The sequence below is a fragment of the Medicago sativa genome, chromosome 2 (genome assembly GCF_051527215.1).
Source record: "Medicago sativa cultivar Bolivia chromosome 2, Bolivia_mono, whole genome shotgun sequence".
NCBI classification, from domain to species: domain Eukaryota; kingdom Viridiplantae; phylum Streptophyta; class Magnoliopsida; order Fabales; family Fabaceae; genus Medicago; species Medicago sativa.
The window spans coordinates 48,202,884-48,217,946 of record NC_140750.1 but is presented as its reverse complement, the minus strand read 5'-3'; the positions used below and the strand labels follow the sequence as shown (position 1 = coordinate 48,217,946).

Here is a 15,063-nt window from a genome sequence, read left to right as displayed (position 1 = left end):
TTCAAACCAAACCTATATGACAATAAACCTAATTATCAATTGAAAATACAAAACACTTGAATAATTGAATTGGTATTGCAATTAATTGATCCAAGAGAAATTTTTTAACCTAAATCAAATGGATTTAGATTAGTCTATTGAGAAAACACTACTTAGATCAAAGCTAGCAATTCACTAATCAATTATTCAAATATTCAAGTGCTATAAAAGTAAAGAGAGAGAGAGAGAGAGAGAGAGAGAGAGAGAGAGAGAGAGAGAGAGAGAGAACACCAAGATTTATAGTAGTTCACCCTCGCTAAGGGCTACGTCTACTCTTCTTGATGAAGTACGCCTTCACCAAGGTCATCCACTATGTATGAAAAGTTGATTACAATGTTTACAAGAGTTCCTTCAAATTAAAGCCCTAATTCTTCAACTCCTATGTAAAACAAAGCTCACCCACACTTCAAGTACCCCTTGAATTTGGTGTTCCTTGAATCTTTGGATCCTTGAATTGCCCGTGCACTCCTTCAAACTCTTCACTTGAGTCTTCAATGCTACGTCCGACAAACGAACCCCCTTCGACTTCAAGAACGGTTAGAAAGACCCCCAAGCCCTTTAGAGGTGGAATGAGATTATTCACTTCCTTTAGAGCCTTGATTAAGCCCAATCAATCTCCTTGAGAGAACCAACTTACAATCCCTACTAGCACCCTAGAGAATCTACACACTCAAAGACAAAGTGATTCTAAGAAAAAGTGTTTAATCTTGAAGAATGTATGAGCAATGAGTTTTTGAGACCTAGAGAGAATAGATGCAAATGATTCAATTACTTTTGTAGTTATGAGGAGAAGACTATTTATAGAAGGAGGTGCAAGACTAAATTTTCGCACAAAAACAACAGGTTGAATCGATTCACTAAGTATGTGAATTGATTCAGACAGCAAAAAGACACACCAAATAAGTATGAAGGATGATATGACTCAAGGTGCCTGTGACTCGATTCAAACGTACCCAGATGAAGATTGAATCGATTCAAGCATCATGTGAATTGATTCATAGCAAGTCAGAAACTTTTGTGAGACGATTCAAACAGAAAAGAAACGATGCATGGATGAATCGATTTAAATATATGTGAATTGATTCAAATTAAGTCAGAAACTTTATTGAATCGATTCAGGCTGTGATTAGTCGATTCAATTTGATTCACAATGAATTTTGACACTTTTTCAAACGACACGAGACATCAAGATCAAACTGAACAGACTCTACGGTGCTTTAACATGCCACATAACAAAAACATAAGACTATCTAAACTGTGCTAAAGAACATCATCAAAAACATAAAAACTAAACAGTGAGGGCTTCAGTCAAAATCTGCACAGATTCACAACTCGTAGCCTCCCAGGTCAGCGGAGAATTCCAAGTCCCGGAGGAACATCTGCAAGAATACGTCCTACTGGTGCAAGCTAAAATGAAAGAATTCGACTCCGTCGACGTAGTACATGTTCCCCGCGAACAGAACGCCAGAGCAGACATCCTCTCCAAACTAGCTAGCATGCGAACAACAAATGGGAACAAAGCCGTAATACAAGAAGTCCTTACAGAACCAAGCATTCAAAGGAAAAAAGCTCGCCTTCATGAAATCAACGCGGTCTCGGAGATCCAAGATTGGCGAGGACCGTTAATCTGCTACATCACTAGCGGGGAGCTCCCTACGGATCCTAACGAGAGGATGAATGTAACGTCCCAGATTTTCGTCCAAGACATTACTTAAAAATATTCATTTTCTTTAGAAAATATGACACTACTATTTTTTTTTATTTTAAAAAATAAACTATAGAAATGAAACTAATAGAAAGATAAGCTATTTAAATAAATTGTTAGAAAATTTCTATTTACAATTCATTATTTTCCAACAGAAGAAAATAATACACTTCAAAAATACTTTTAATTTACATATACAATTTAATAAACCCATTTTTGTCCCCCGCGTACGCTTCAATCATACATCAACTTCATATTTCTTTCTTTGGCACCTACAACATTGTATTAATGTAAGGGTCAATTTCCGGTTCAACATGGGATCACCTAAACTCAGAAAATGCCATAAAATAATAATAAAAGTACTCATCAACTAAAAAGGATTAGAAATTGCCAAAAGAATAAAGTACACCAAAAAAATATTTTCTAAGACTTTATACATGAAGTGCATGATATGCAAGACTCAAATGATCCGGATAACGTCATGTTAACGCACACAGCCACAACTAATAGAAGAATGAACCACTCAATGGTTCCTGCAAGGCCGTAGCCCCAAAACACTAAACCACTAAATGGTCTCTGCAAGGCCATAGCCCAAATAACACTAAACCACTAAATGGTTTCTGCAAGGCCGTAGCCCAATAAAAATAGTCCACTAAATGGTCTCTGCAAGGCCGTAGCCCAAAAACACTAGACCACTAAATGGTCTCTGCTTGGCCGTAGCCCAAAGACTCCATGATATGCTATGAGACTCAATGTCATCAACAAAATATCCAAAGATAAAATGCAACCGACCAACCTCTAATATTTTATGAACCACAAATCATTTTAAGAATCATATATAATTATCAACATGCCAAATCTAATAAAAAAATTCTCATAACAATCAACACAATATTCAATCAAAACAAGAATACATATAATATAAATTATATAAAATCACTAAATAGAATTAAAGATAGAAAAACTAACTCTTTTTAATGGACAAGAATTCTACTACCACTAGTATGGACACCCGTGCCAAGCACGGGCTAAAATTTCACATACTTGGGGGAGAGAATATTGTGATGTATCAATTGTTAGTTAAAGTTCAACATTGGATAAATGAGCAGAGGTTGTACAACAAATAAGTAAATGAACGCATATAATTAAGCCTAAATATTTTGAAAGAAGACGCGGTATCATTCTCACATGTGGTTGCTCTTTTTGCAATGTATCGATTCGCATTAATGTTGACTACCTAAGAAGGACTTAAAGTGGTATCATATCTCAGTTCAACATTGGAGGGGAGCAGAAGTGGTTCTTGGCGGTGGACCATTGACACAAAGAGTCTCATACTTAATGTATATATGTTAATGTGTCCAGTGTGAGTTAAAATTCGACATTAAATGCAAGAGTAAATGTTGAGAAACATATAAGTGAGGTGGCTCATATACTTAATGTCTTAAGCCTTTGGGTGAAGATATAGAGTTATCTAGGCATGGCATTGGGGCGGGGTGGGGACGGGTTTTACCTTCCCCATCCCTATCCCTGGCTCCCATATACTTACTCATCACGTTACCCATACCCAACAGGGATGAGGAATTGAATCACATCCCCGTCCCCAACGGGTTTGGTATCCCCGCCTCATCTCTGTCCCCATAATGAATTATTATTTTTCAATAAAAATTAAGTTTTTTTAACCTCGAGGAAAATGTTGTAATGCATTATCCAATAATATGCTTATTTTAACATTTCATTGAGTGAATTAGTTGGTTGCTTCTTTAAATATCAATTGCAAATTTTATAAAATGTCAAATATCAATGGATGATAAAGTAATTTTCTACAATGGGATGGGTTTGGGTATGGGTTCGGGGTGAGTACCTATATCTATGTTATACCCATGTTTTGAAGTCGGGGAAAACACAAACTCATAGCCAAACCGAGTCAAAAAGGGGAAAACTCGTCAAATCGGGGTTGATTTGGACGGGTAACCGTGAGTATGAGTTTTGTTGTCATGTCTAGTGTTATCCTCATTTATGTGGTTGCTCTTGGTTGAATGTGATGTTACCATACTCAACATGTCTCTCTTCAATCCAATACGAAATAAACCCCCTCATTGAAACCCTTTTCCTTTATGTTCAACATTCTTGTGGTCCTCCAATCTAATTTTTATATCTACATAATATTCATCTTAACCATAAAGGAAACAACAATGGATATTGAAGTGGCACAAATAAAATATATGTCTCATATATTTGTTTGAACTCTACACACACACACTTTCAATATTAATGTCTCGACCTTTTTCAACTGCATTACCATCGTTGATTATTAGTTTTGCAACATCATCACACATAACATAAGTAAATTATGCATTCTAGCACCCTTTGAAAGATTGATAATAATCTAAAATACAAATTGGTCGGGTCTTCTTGTTCGACGTGATCTATAACATAGAAAATCATTTTTGCGAGTACATTATGCTCATCAATGTATTTTTAAGCTCTCAACCAAAGAAACATTAAGATCTTGACCGTCAACATTCGCACTGTACAAAGAAATATTGTATTTAAAATGTTCATTTGACTCTTAAACTCAATTATTGGTGCATAATCAGAACCTAACATCAGACTACCATTGCAATTATAGTTTTCACCAATAAGAATGAGTGGTGACGGTCTACCTCTATCTTTTTTTCTTTTTTTGAAGAAAACGATCCACCACTATATCAAGGTGAACGAAAACATATTACTGTAAACTTTAATATTATCATGGTAGTGTCAACTATTTGGATGACCACCATGTAATTTAACTAAGGGTCCTGCTAACTAGTGCCCTGGGTGCAGCGGTTAAGCTTATCATAAAAGGAATTATTACCACAAAAGGATGCTGCTTTTGACATTATTATCAATTAATTACACAATTTCAATGCATTAACTGCTATAAAATTTCTTTTTTCATATTCTTAACCAGTGCCCCGGGTGCATTGGTTAGCATTTCCCTTTAACTAAATAATAGTTGCGCAAGCTTCTACTAATAATTTATTTTTCTACTTAGTTATACATTAATTATTACGGCTTAATTGCATGTTTGATCCCTTCTGTTTATCTTAGTTTTCATGTTGGTCCCTTATGTTTTAAAAGTTTCTATTTGATCTCTTACGTTTTAAAAGTTTCAGGTTGGTCTCACTTTGGAGTAAGTTAGTCCCTTCCATCACTTAACATTTAAAGATTCAGGTTGACAATAGCGGTGATGGAACTTAACTTATATAGAAAATCAATTTTAAAACATTTTTTTAATATTTTTTGTTTTTTTAAACTCAATATCATGTCGCGGAAGGGACTAACTTATCTCAATGTGAGTAACGTTTTGGACCAACTTGAAACTTTTAAAACGTAAGGGACCGAATTGAAACTTTTAAAACATAAAAGACCAACTTAAAAACTAAAATAAACATAAGGGATCAAACATGCAATTAAGCCAATTATTAACTATTTGTTGGTTATATTGTGTTTATTCGTTTTTTATAGTGTACTTATGAATGTTTATTTTTCAATTAATCTATATTATATTTTTTTTTGTTGATGAATCTATATTATACTGTAAACATTGGATTTAAAAGTAGAGTTGAATATGTTTTTCACCCCTATAAAATTAACAACTTTCCTTTTTTGTCCAAATAAAAAAAAATTAATTTGTGCTAAAACCATTATTTTTAACTATTCTTAAACTTTTAATTTTTATCGATTTTTTGTCTATGTGATTAGAACATAATTTTTTTTATTTAAAACACATCAAGCCAAGTTGATTTGTTATTGATATTTTATCTACGGTTAATTAGAAACTATTACTACTCACAAAAACCAACGAATGAACTTATTATTGATTTGTTATTAACCTTTTACCCTTAAAACGTTTCTTTTTTACCACGTTACCCATGTATGGAAATTGTTGTTACACCGTCGTCGAATTTTGTGATTAATCAGTGTCATTTTTTTAGAGGATAATCAGTGTCATGTTGTTTCGCATTGCTCTTGATTAAAATTAATTGCAATAATGATGTTTATAAATTATATAACATGGTTGTATTTTCGATTTGGTTTGAAGTAAACATGAAATAATACATATAGACACTTAAAAATTTGCAATTAGTCAATTAATGTTTTTTTTTTTTACAAAATCAATTAATGTTTTTATATTAAAATATTACTTTTTACAGAGTATTTTAATTTATGAATGCATCCTTATGAAGTAAATCATCTTCTAGGCATATTGTTTTTCATCAAGCATATTCTTCTCATTTGCACACCAAACAACTTAATTTAAAACGTAATAGTTGACTCAAAAAAAAAAAATGAAATGGTTTTATGGTACATAAATGCTATTAACTTGCACTTTCTCTTTTGAATTATTTCATTGCACTTCGTATTTTTGGTTTATTTTAATTTTAAACCGAAGAAATTAGCATTGTTTTGTACGGAAAAAAATAGCATATTTTTTAACCTTTTTTTTTTTAAAAAAAAAACCTCTCTTATGATTTTATTTTTATTTTTATGATGTATGTATGTAAGGGAAAAAGTATATTGTGTGCAGATTATTTCTAACTTTTTGTTAGAAATAAAAATTATTATTTCAAAAATTTATTTCAAAAATTTGGTAGTAAATAAGGTAATAACTTTTGTAAATAAAATATTATTAAGAAAATGTACACAATCAAATACAAATATTATGTAATGCATATGTGTATCAATTAATATCTTATGCAATCTAAATAATTCAATTTGTGGAAAGTAAAAAATTTACTCACTAACCATAACAAAAATTAAAGAGAAATTCTACTCCACACATGAAGTAATTATATTATTTGGGAATGATTAGAATATGGAAACTCATAAATCTATTACATTGAACCGTATAGAGTAGAACCAATTTGCCCCAATCATAAATTCACCATTTTTTTTTGCACCAATCATATAGGATGGTCTTGAAAAATACATCACAAAGAGTACAATGGTAGAAGAGCGTTTAGAAACCATTGTATATATGTGTAATAGTGATATTAAAAATCAATATAAATTAATTGTGATCAATGACGGATTTAAAGTTATTCAAATAGTATTCTCTACAAAAAATAACATTAATAAGGAGTATATTTGATAGTAGAAAAAAATGCACCTAGTAAATTGCAAATGAGCTTGTATTTAAGGACACAAAAATTATTCAAATAGGGCTTATAATTAGTTAGGGAGGGATGAATTATCGGCCAAACATTGAACCGTATAATTCTCTTGAATAAAATATGCTAAATATGTTTAAATTCATATTAATAGATTATAAATTACATTATAAGTTAAAATAAGATGCTTATCATTTAAATTAGTTCGACATACGTTTTACATATCACTAAATTATTAAAATGAGCAAACGACAAAGAAGAGATTGCAAAATACACAATTTGTCTATCGCAATATAATTATAACTGATCCGGATTGAAATTGAAATGAAAATATAAAAATTCTTGAGAAACTTATGTTCGATACAGTCCAAGATTTACATCGCCACCAAAGTTACTCATAGAATACACCTTTCTCTTTTGTAGGTGTTGCCCAAATTTGTATAACAACTTCTTCGCATAGTGGAATGAATTATATTACCTTGAAAGTACAAAGAAATAAAAATACAAAAATTAGATTAATTTATAATGTCGAAAAAATAAATAAATTCATTATATACAAATAAAAGTCTTCATGAGAATCATGTCTAGATAGAACAGGTGTATGTGATCGTTGACATTATAAACAAACAATACATGAATGATTCGAACAACTTACTTTGATTCTTTGATTGAGTTGATCTCACAGATGTTATCAGATCTTAGTGTCATGACGATTTTTTGAAGAATAATAAAAGCAAACGACATCATGAACAATCATGAACAAATAAAAAATATGATGCAAAATTGGTTAATCATAAAATGTTTGATTGACTTACAACCTATAAGGTGACACATGTTACACTCTAATTGATTTATTTTTAAAAAGTGACATTATACTCTAATTTGGTTGGCTCAATACAATTCTACCTATAAAGACATACGATGATTTGTTTAACTTTGATTAGTTAAAAAAAATAAAACAAAATATATTTGATTTGATTTTGGTTGAGAAAATAATCAATGATGAAGATGTTTCGCTCCATCTACTTAATCAACAATACCGGAAAAAAATCAACAATAATTGATTATAAATGTCATTTTCATTTTTAACAAAAGTTCCATATATATATATATATATATATATATATATATATATATATATATATATATATATATATATATATATATATATATATATATATATTTGGTCAAAATAAAAGTTTCATATATACAACGTGAAATTAAAGTTCCATAAAAGATAAGTAAAGGTGTATATCATTTTCATTTATTTTGAATTGAGATTGAAATTTGAATATGTGTATAAAAACATTGTAGAATTGTATTGGAGAAGTAATAAATGCTAGAAGAAAAATGTAATGCCATGTGTACTTTGGCTCATAGAGGTATTCTTTTATACTCCCTCCGTTTCAAAATACATGTCCAAGTCAACCACTTCACATATGCCAATGCACAATTTTGACTGTTAATATATTTAATTATCTAAAGTAAAAAATTATAAAAATTTAATATTTTGAAAATATTTGTCGAGACAAATCAAACAACATTTTACATGCTAATATTTATATTTGTACATTAGTAAAAAAGTATGGTCAAAGTAAATCAAGTGAATAGTGCACGTTGCAAAAATTGGACATGTATTTTGAAACGGAGGGAGTATTATATAAAGATTTCACAACACTTATCCGGCCTAGAATGATGGTGTGGGGAAAAAGCCCTTACCTTAGGTGTTTTCCTCCCTAAAGCGAAACTTTGACACGAATTGCAGGGTCTACTATGAACTTAGAAAATCATCTTGGAATTGCAAGGATGGAGGCGTGTGGTTTGTAAGGTTGCTCTACCGTAACTTTTTGTTTTGTGGACTCGGGGAATTTTGGTGCAAGAAATAAAGGAGAGTAAATGAGATTTATCTTCGTAGTACCTAGAACCAAGTTTAATTGTAATTGTATGGTCTAAAGGCAATTAAATGAAATACTCCCTCCGGTCACATTTATAAACAAAAAATTATTTTTTAGATTTATTCAATATTTAATATATTTGGTCTATATATAGACCAAATACATTATGTATTCAATGAACCTTAAAAGTTCGTTTTTGCTTATAAATGTGACCGGAGGGAGTAAACCTGTGGGTGGAAAATAGGGAGACTTGACAAGAAATCTTGCTAAAACTTAGCACATTGGCGTGAAAACAGAATACGAACTGATTCACTTAAATGAATGAAATAAAGTACATTTATTGGTTTAATAATTTGCAAATTGACCACAAGAATAAAATTCACTAAATGGAATAAATTAAAGGGGATTTAAATGAGGAAACATTATGTCTCAATTGAAATCAAGGTCAATAAAGCAAGGGAAGAAAATCAGCAAAAGTGAGAGTAGTGAAAGAGCAAGGAAATTACTATGGTTAACAATTTTAAAATGGGAAATGTTAACTTGTGGGCACAAGTTAATGATTCAAAATAGAAATATTTTATTGTAATTAATGCATTTGACTTTAACTTTTTTACTTTTCAATAATTGAATGCACAAAATTTAAGAAAATGTTTCCATTTTTGGGTTGCTTAACATGTGCCCTAAGAGCACAAGTTAACATGACCCTTTTAAAATTGACATTTGAGACACTTAAATATGGATAAATCAATAATTTAAGGCTTGGTCAAAAGAATCAATGGTAATTAAGTTCTCACGTATATTGCTTATAATTACCTAATTTAACGAACTCAGTTGGCAGACAAGCGCCGACACGGACTTCGATATCAACGCGGTGAACCTACGCGAGGAACTCGAGTTCATCGACGAGATAAGAAGTGAAGCATCACTAAGGAAAGTCGAGCTAAAACAAAAAATAGCCGCCCGACACAACAGAAAAGTCATCCGACAAGAATTTGAGGTTGGCGAACTCGTCCTACGAAGAAATCAGAAAGACTCTGAAGAAGGGAAACTCGCTGCCAACTAGGAAGGACCCTATAGAGTTATGATGAAAACTGGGACGGGGGCCTACGACCTTGAAGATATCACAAAAGGACCCGTTCCAAGAACTTGGAACACGAAAAAACTTACAAGGTACTACACCTAAAAGTTAACCCAACGAACACCTCACACGCAATTCGTTCAAATCAACGAACTAAACACTCTCACAAACGAGCACTGCAACGGAATAAGAAATTCGTGCCACTCTAATTCCGAAACCAAGGTAAAGGATTGATGTAGTCGAAACGAACAGATTCATTAACTCCTCAGTATGCTCGCTCACAACTGCTACATCACTGTTTGGCATTGTTAGGCAGAACCTCAGCTCGCGATGGGTGATTCACGCCTCGGGGCTTTGAACTTAAAATTATTTTCGTTCATTCACCGTTATACGTTCGGAACATAACTCCGAACACACGTTCATATAAACAACTCTTGAATGTGAAAGTCTTCTAACGTAATATACCCCACGTAAAAGTTAGAACAACCATGCTCAGATCCCCTCGCATAACAGCGCACAAGTGTTCCATTTAAACTAACAAATCAACACTTGGGGGAGGAAAGGCACACCTTTAATTCACAAAACAACAAATTAAAGAACTCAAAAAAGGCAGACATGTTCATCGGCAAACACCCCAGTCATCTCTTTATCCCAAGCAATAAAGCAACGACTGTCAGGGGGCAGACCCTCGCCGCCGCTATATCAAACCTACTTTTGATTCATTGCTCGAATTTATCATAAGTAAAAATCCCACGAAGCATGCATCTATGTCATGGAAAAATACGAGCACATACATCATTATTCTTAACATACAAGGATAAAGGTCGCTCTAAAAACACTTAGGATTTCAAAACAAATTCTAACGCAAAAATCCTCACACAACGAGCCCTCAGTTCTCACATCACACTTGGAAATAAAACAAACATTTTCAAGCAAAACATGATGAAGAAACGAGATAAATAGAACACCATAAAACCAAAATATTACACAAATATTTGGTGCTAACCGCGAAGGGCGCACATTGTCTTTGGCACGCAGGCCGGTCAAAACAAGAAACAAAACAAATTAAAATGACATGGTCGTATAGGCCGGAACATCGTCATCATCATGGGGAGTCACGATCACGCCCCCTTGAACGAAATTCAGGAAGTGCACTCCTTCAGTGCTCAGCTCAACTCCTGGGTTCGCGATCTTCAGCTGATCGATGGCATTTTCAAAGCTTTGGCGGGATGAGCCTACCAAACTTTGCTCCAATTTCGCAATTCTCTCCGCAAGGCCAGAACGACTCAAGCCATAGAGATCTTCTGGCTCGTTGGCCCTAGGACCGGTAGCATCACGAAGCATGGCTTTAAGCTAAAGCTTTTCCTCAGCCATTTTCTTTCGAGCCTCCTTCACCTGAGCCAGGATCCTACGATCCTCGGCCGACCTCTTCTCGACGTAGGCAAGATTGGCTTTCATATTAGCTAGCTCCTTATCAAGCTTCTCCTTCTTAGCCAGCGCCTCGTCCCTCTCCTTTGCCACTGCATCAGCACGAACCATCGTTTCGGTCGAGGAATTGTTCAGGACTACGACAATCTCCAAGGCGTTCATTGCACCAATGACTCCTTCAGTCATCGCCTGGCTCCTACAACCAACTCCTAAGTCGTTGATCACCATCAGCTCATGGTCGTTCAAAAAGAATGTCGACTGAGGCCAAAATCTATCGGGTTTCGACCAGACGTTAGGAAGCTCAAACAGTTGTCCCTCTCCAGTGGGATTCCCGCTCGGAGCGGCCTCGACTTGGTTGCCCTTGTCCGAAGGAGCCAATTTATTCCTCTTCAAAGGAAGCTCCTCCTCCTCCTCAGGATCATCCGTCACCCTCATCAGGAACCAGGCTTCAGTAGTTCGCTCCCTTCGGGCCTCTCGCTTACGGTCACTACTACTCTGACCAGCAACCTTCTTGTTTGCTTTAAGAAGTAGTGAGAGCATTTATGGGCGCATGCTTGACATCTTCCCTGCAAAAGCAAAACAATGCATTAGCATAAAATAAAGATGATAAAAACAAATACAGGAAAACAAAGAAACGAGTCGACTACCAAGTAATTCCGCCGGACTAAGGAAAAGCACAAAGGATCGGGTGTCGATCGTTGAGGAACAGTAATCGGATTCCCTTGAAAACTAGCTTACGATTTCCATCCTCGTCGATCACCCCGGCCGGATGGAAAGACTCCACTAATCGATGGATCTTATCATACCCGAGCTTATCTTGACTCGACAAACGGAAATACTTAAACTCGTAAAATTTAAGCTTATGTTCAAAGTGATACGGATACCAGAAAAAGTTAAAGCGAAGGATCCGAGTAGAAGCAACGCCTCCCCTCGCATGAGGCCTCTCTACCATTTTTAACACGTTACTCAGGGCAACTTTAGTTTGCGGTCGCACGAAAAGGAATCTTTCCTTAAACTCAGTCGCCCCTCCCTCAAAATCCACAAACATCCTCCTATCTTGGTAAAAGGTTACCCACTTTCGCCCGCCTTTCCTATTTGTCTTCCTTCGAACCGAAAAGATACTAAAGAACAGTTCTTTAGAAGGCGAAACTCGCAGTTATTGACACACCGGGTCGAAGGCTTTAACATAAGGATAGGAATCTGGGTGCAGCTGCGAGGGGCATAACTCCAGCCACTGAAGCAAGGTAACGAACAACGACGAGAATGGTAGCCTGGACCCCATCTCTTTAAAAACCATCTCATGCACAGGGATGCGGTTAGCAGTATATTTGGAACATATCCGGTACGAGGTGTTGGGAAAATTCACTTCCCAGTCTTCTTTCCTTCCCACGGAAAGATGCGGGATTTTCGCCGCGCCATTAGAGGAAAACATGGATATCGCATCCAAACGCCCTTTTCCAACCCAGGAAATGTCATGCAAAACGGCCTTGTTCCTATTAGGGTTACCTGCCATGGACCAAACCTGAAAGGAAAGCACAGAAAGGGTGAATCCAAAGCGATCAAACCCATTGTTCCTTTACTCATCATGTTCTCATAGACAACAAGAAACCCTAAAACCTAAAATAGGAAAAGGAGAAGGATCATGACGATCCACCACCCAACGGGTATAAATTAAAACCCTAAAAAGGATACGACTAGTCACCAATGGTTTTCTCCCTCCAAGAAACTCAAAGACACAACGCTCAAAAAACGTTTGAAATCCTAATACTCCTCACACGCAGTAGAAACCACCCAACAACAGTGGTAACCACCGCGACAGAGTAACCCTAAAAGCATGCAAGGTTCCAGTTTTAAACAAAGCTATCGTAATCAAAGCAATAAAACAGAAAAGGAAGAACAGAAAATGACTAACCTGTGTTCAAGATGAAGAACTGGAGTTGATGATGATAACGTGAAGGACCTAAACTGCACTGGAAATCTCAAGAAAGCTCTGGAGAATTTGAAGTTGCTAAAAATGAAGAAGTGTAAAGTGTTCCAAACAAGCGTTTGGAACGTATTTATACTCCCTTCGCAATCTTTCAGAAAACAGGCGGGCGTGATCCATTACAACCCTTCACATGAGAGTCTTCATTAACAAAGCAAAGCAACGCTCTAGATCCTCTCAATCAACGCATCCAACGGTTCTGATCAGATTCTGATGGTCCTCAAATGTCATGAATAGATCAACGGTTCTGATAACGTTTTGGAAATACAACTCAAGACGCCATCAAGGTGCTAGGTACGCAAGTACTTCCATAGCCTTTACACGTGGCAGCCAAAGACCAATGGTCATATCCCCTCAGTCTCATCCTCGAGACATGGGCATTAATTGCTGAATGAAAAACGACCAACTCTTTGACGAGGGAATCTTTATCACTTCTGACCAACATGGGTGAACACGGTAATACCGAGCACACTCTTGAAATAGGACAACCTTGACACAATATGGCGAATGAACAAGAAAGGTCAGTGAGTATATGTTCACACATATATCACCCTCGACCCCGAGAACAAAACAACCGCAAGTGCTAAGTCCCATGATATGCCCGTCCACGCCGAGTACGAAGACCGTCCATGACAAATTTCAAACAACATCTCCCTAACTGAACTTCCCAGTTCTGTCATGGGAACATCCCAAAATATCTCTAAGACCTCCGCGGTCAGTTCCTCAGCCACGACTTAAGTCATCACTCTTAGACAAGAGCAATGACTTGGGGGGCTACTGTTCTGAATCGGTCAAAGACTTGGGCTTAACTACTTAGGCCCAATAACCAAACCAAGCCCAAATGCTGCATTTGGAAATATACTCGCAACACACCCCTTCTCCGCGGGAGGGGGGGGATTCTCGGAGCAACTGAGACCAGTTCAAACCACCTGCTCGGAACAGTAACGTCTCTTTACCCACGTTCTCATGAATATCTCACCTGCGGTTACAGTTCTACTGATTTCGTAATCGCCGGACACACGAGTGCCTTACAACGGCTCTACATTCACCCACCTCTATAAATAGGAGGCTCCTCGCAGCCTCCAAAGTAGAATCTCTTTCACCCTCGAACCCCCATTTCTGAACTCTACTGACTTGAGCGTCAGAGTGTCTATATGTACACACCCCTTATTCGGTCCAACGCTCACCAAAAGTACAAACCACCACCGTGAACCACCACATTCAACCAAGCACCGACAGTCACCTTCTGATCAGGTACGATTAATGTTGACTATGCTGTTGAGATTTAACTCATATGTTGATATTGGAGGTTTATTTGATAATGTATTTATGATGCTTATGATATGGCTATTTGGAGATGTATGTTATTTATCCGCTGCGACGTTTTTGAGAAATTTTTAGTACGCATGTTTTGAGGACTATTGAAGACGTGACACCTATTTCTTGAATATTTATATTATTCGCGTGTTTTATCGCTTTAATATTCAATCACACCACAAAAAGATCGTGTGACCTCTGTTCTACATCGTTTGTTGATCGCGTTTCCTTTCCAATTTGTTGGCCACACGATTTGTTAGTGGTGTGATTGAAATTGTGATTTTTATGTTTGTTTTATTTTAAAGATGTGGTTTTTTTTCTTTCTTTTTTATTGTTATTAGAGATATACTCCATCCGTTTTAAAATGAGTGTCACTTTAGCCAATTGAACACATATTAAGGAATGAAATGAAATAATCATTAGACATAACATTTTTACTAAACTGCCCTTACTTTATAAGA

At 35.6% G+C, this 15,063-nt stretch overlaps 1 long non-coding RNA gene across 1 annotated transcript; it reads right to left on the bottom strand.

The window, feature by feature from the left end:
• Positions 1-7,211: 7,211 nt before the first annotated feature.
• LOC146947054 (uncharacterized) lies at positions 7,212-7,908 on the bottom strand. The gene is made up of 2 exons (XR_015026893.1): positions 7,556-7,908; positions 7,212-7,378 (listed from the first exon to the last, which is right to left on the bottom strand). It is a non-coding gene; the product is annotated as an uncharacterized LOC146947054 (long non-coding RNA).
• Between the last annotated feature and the right edge of the window lie 7,155 nt (positions 7,909-15,063).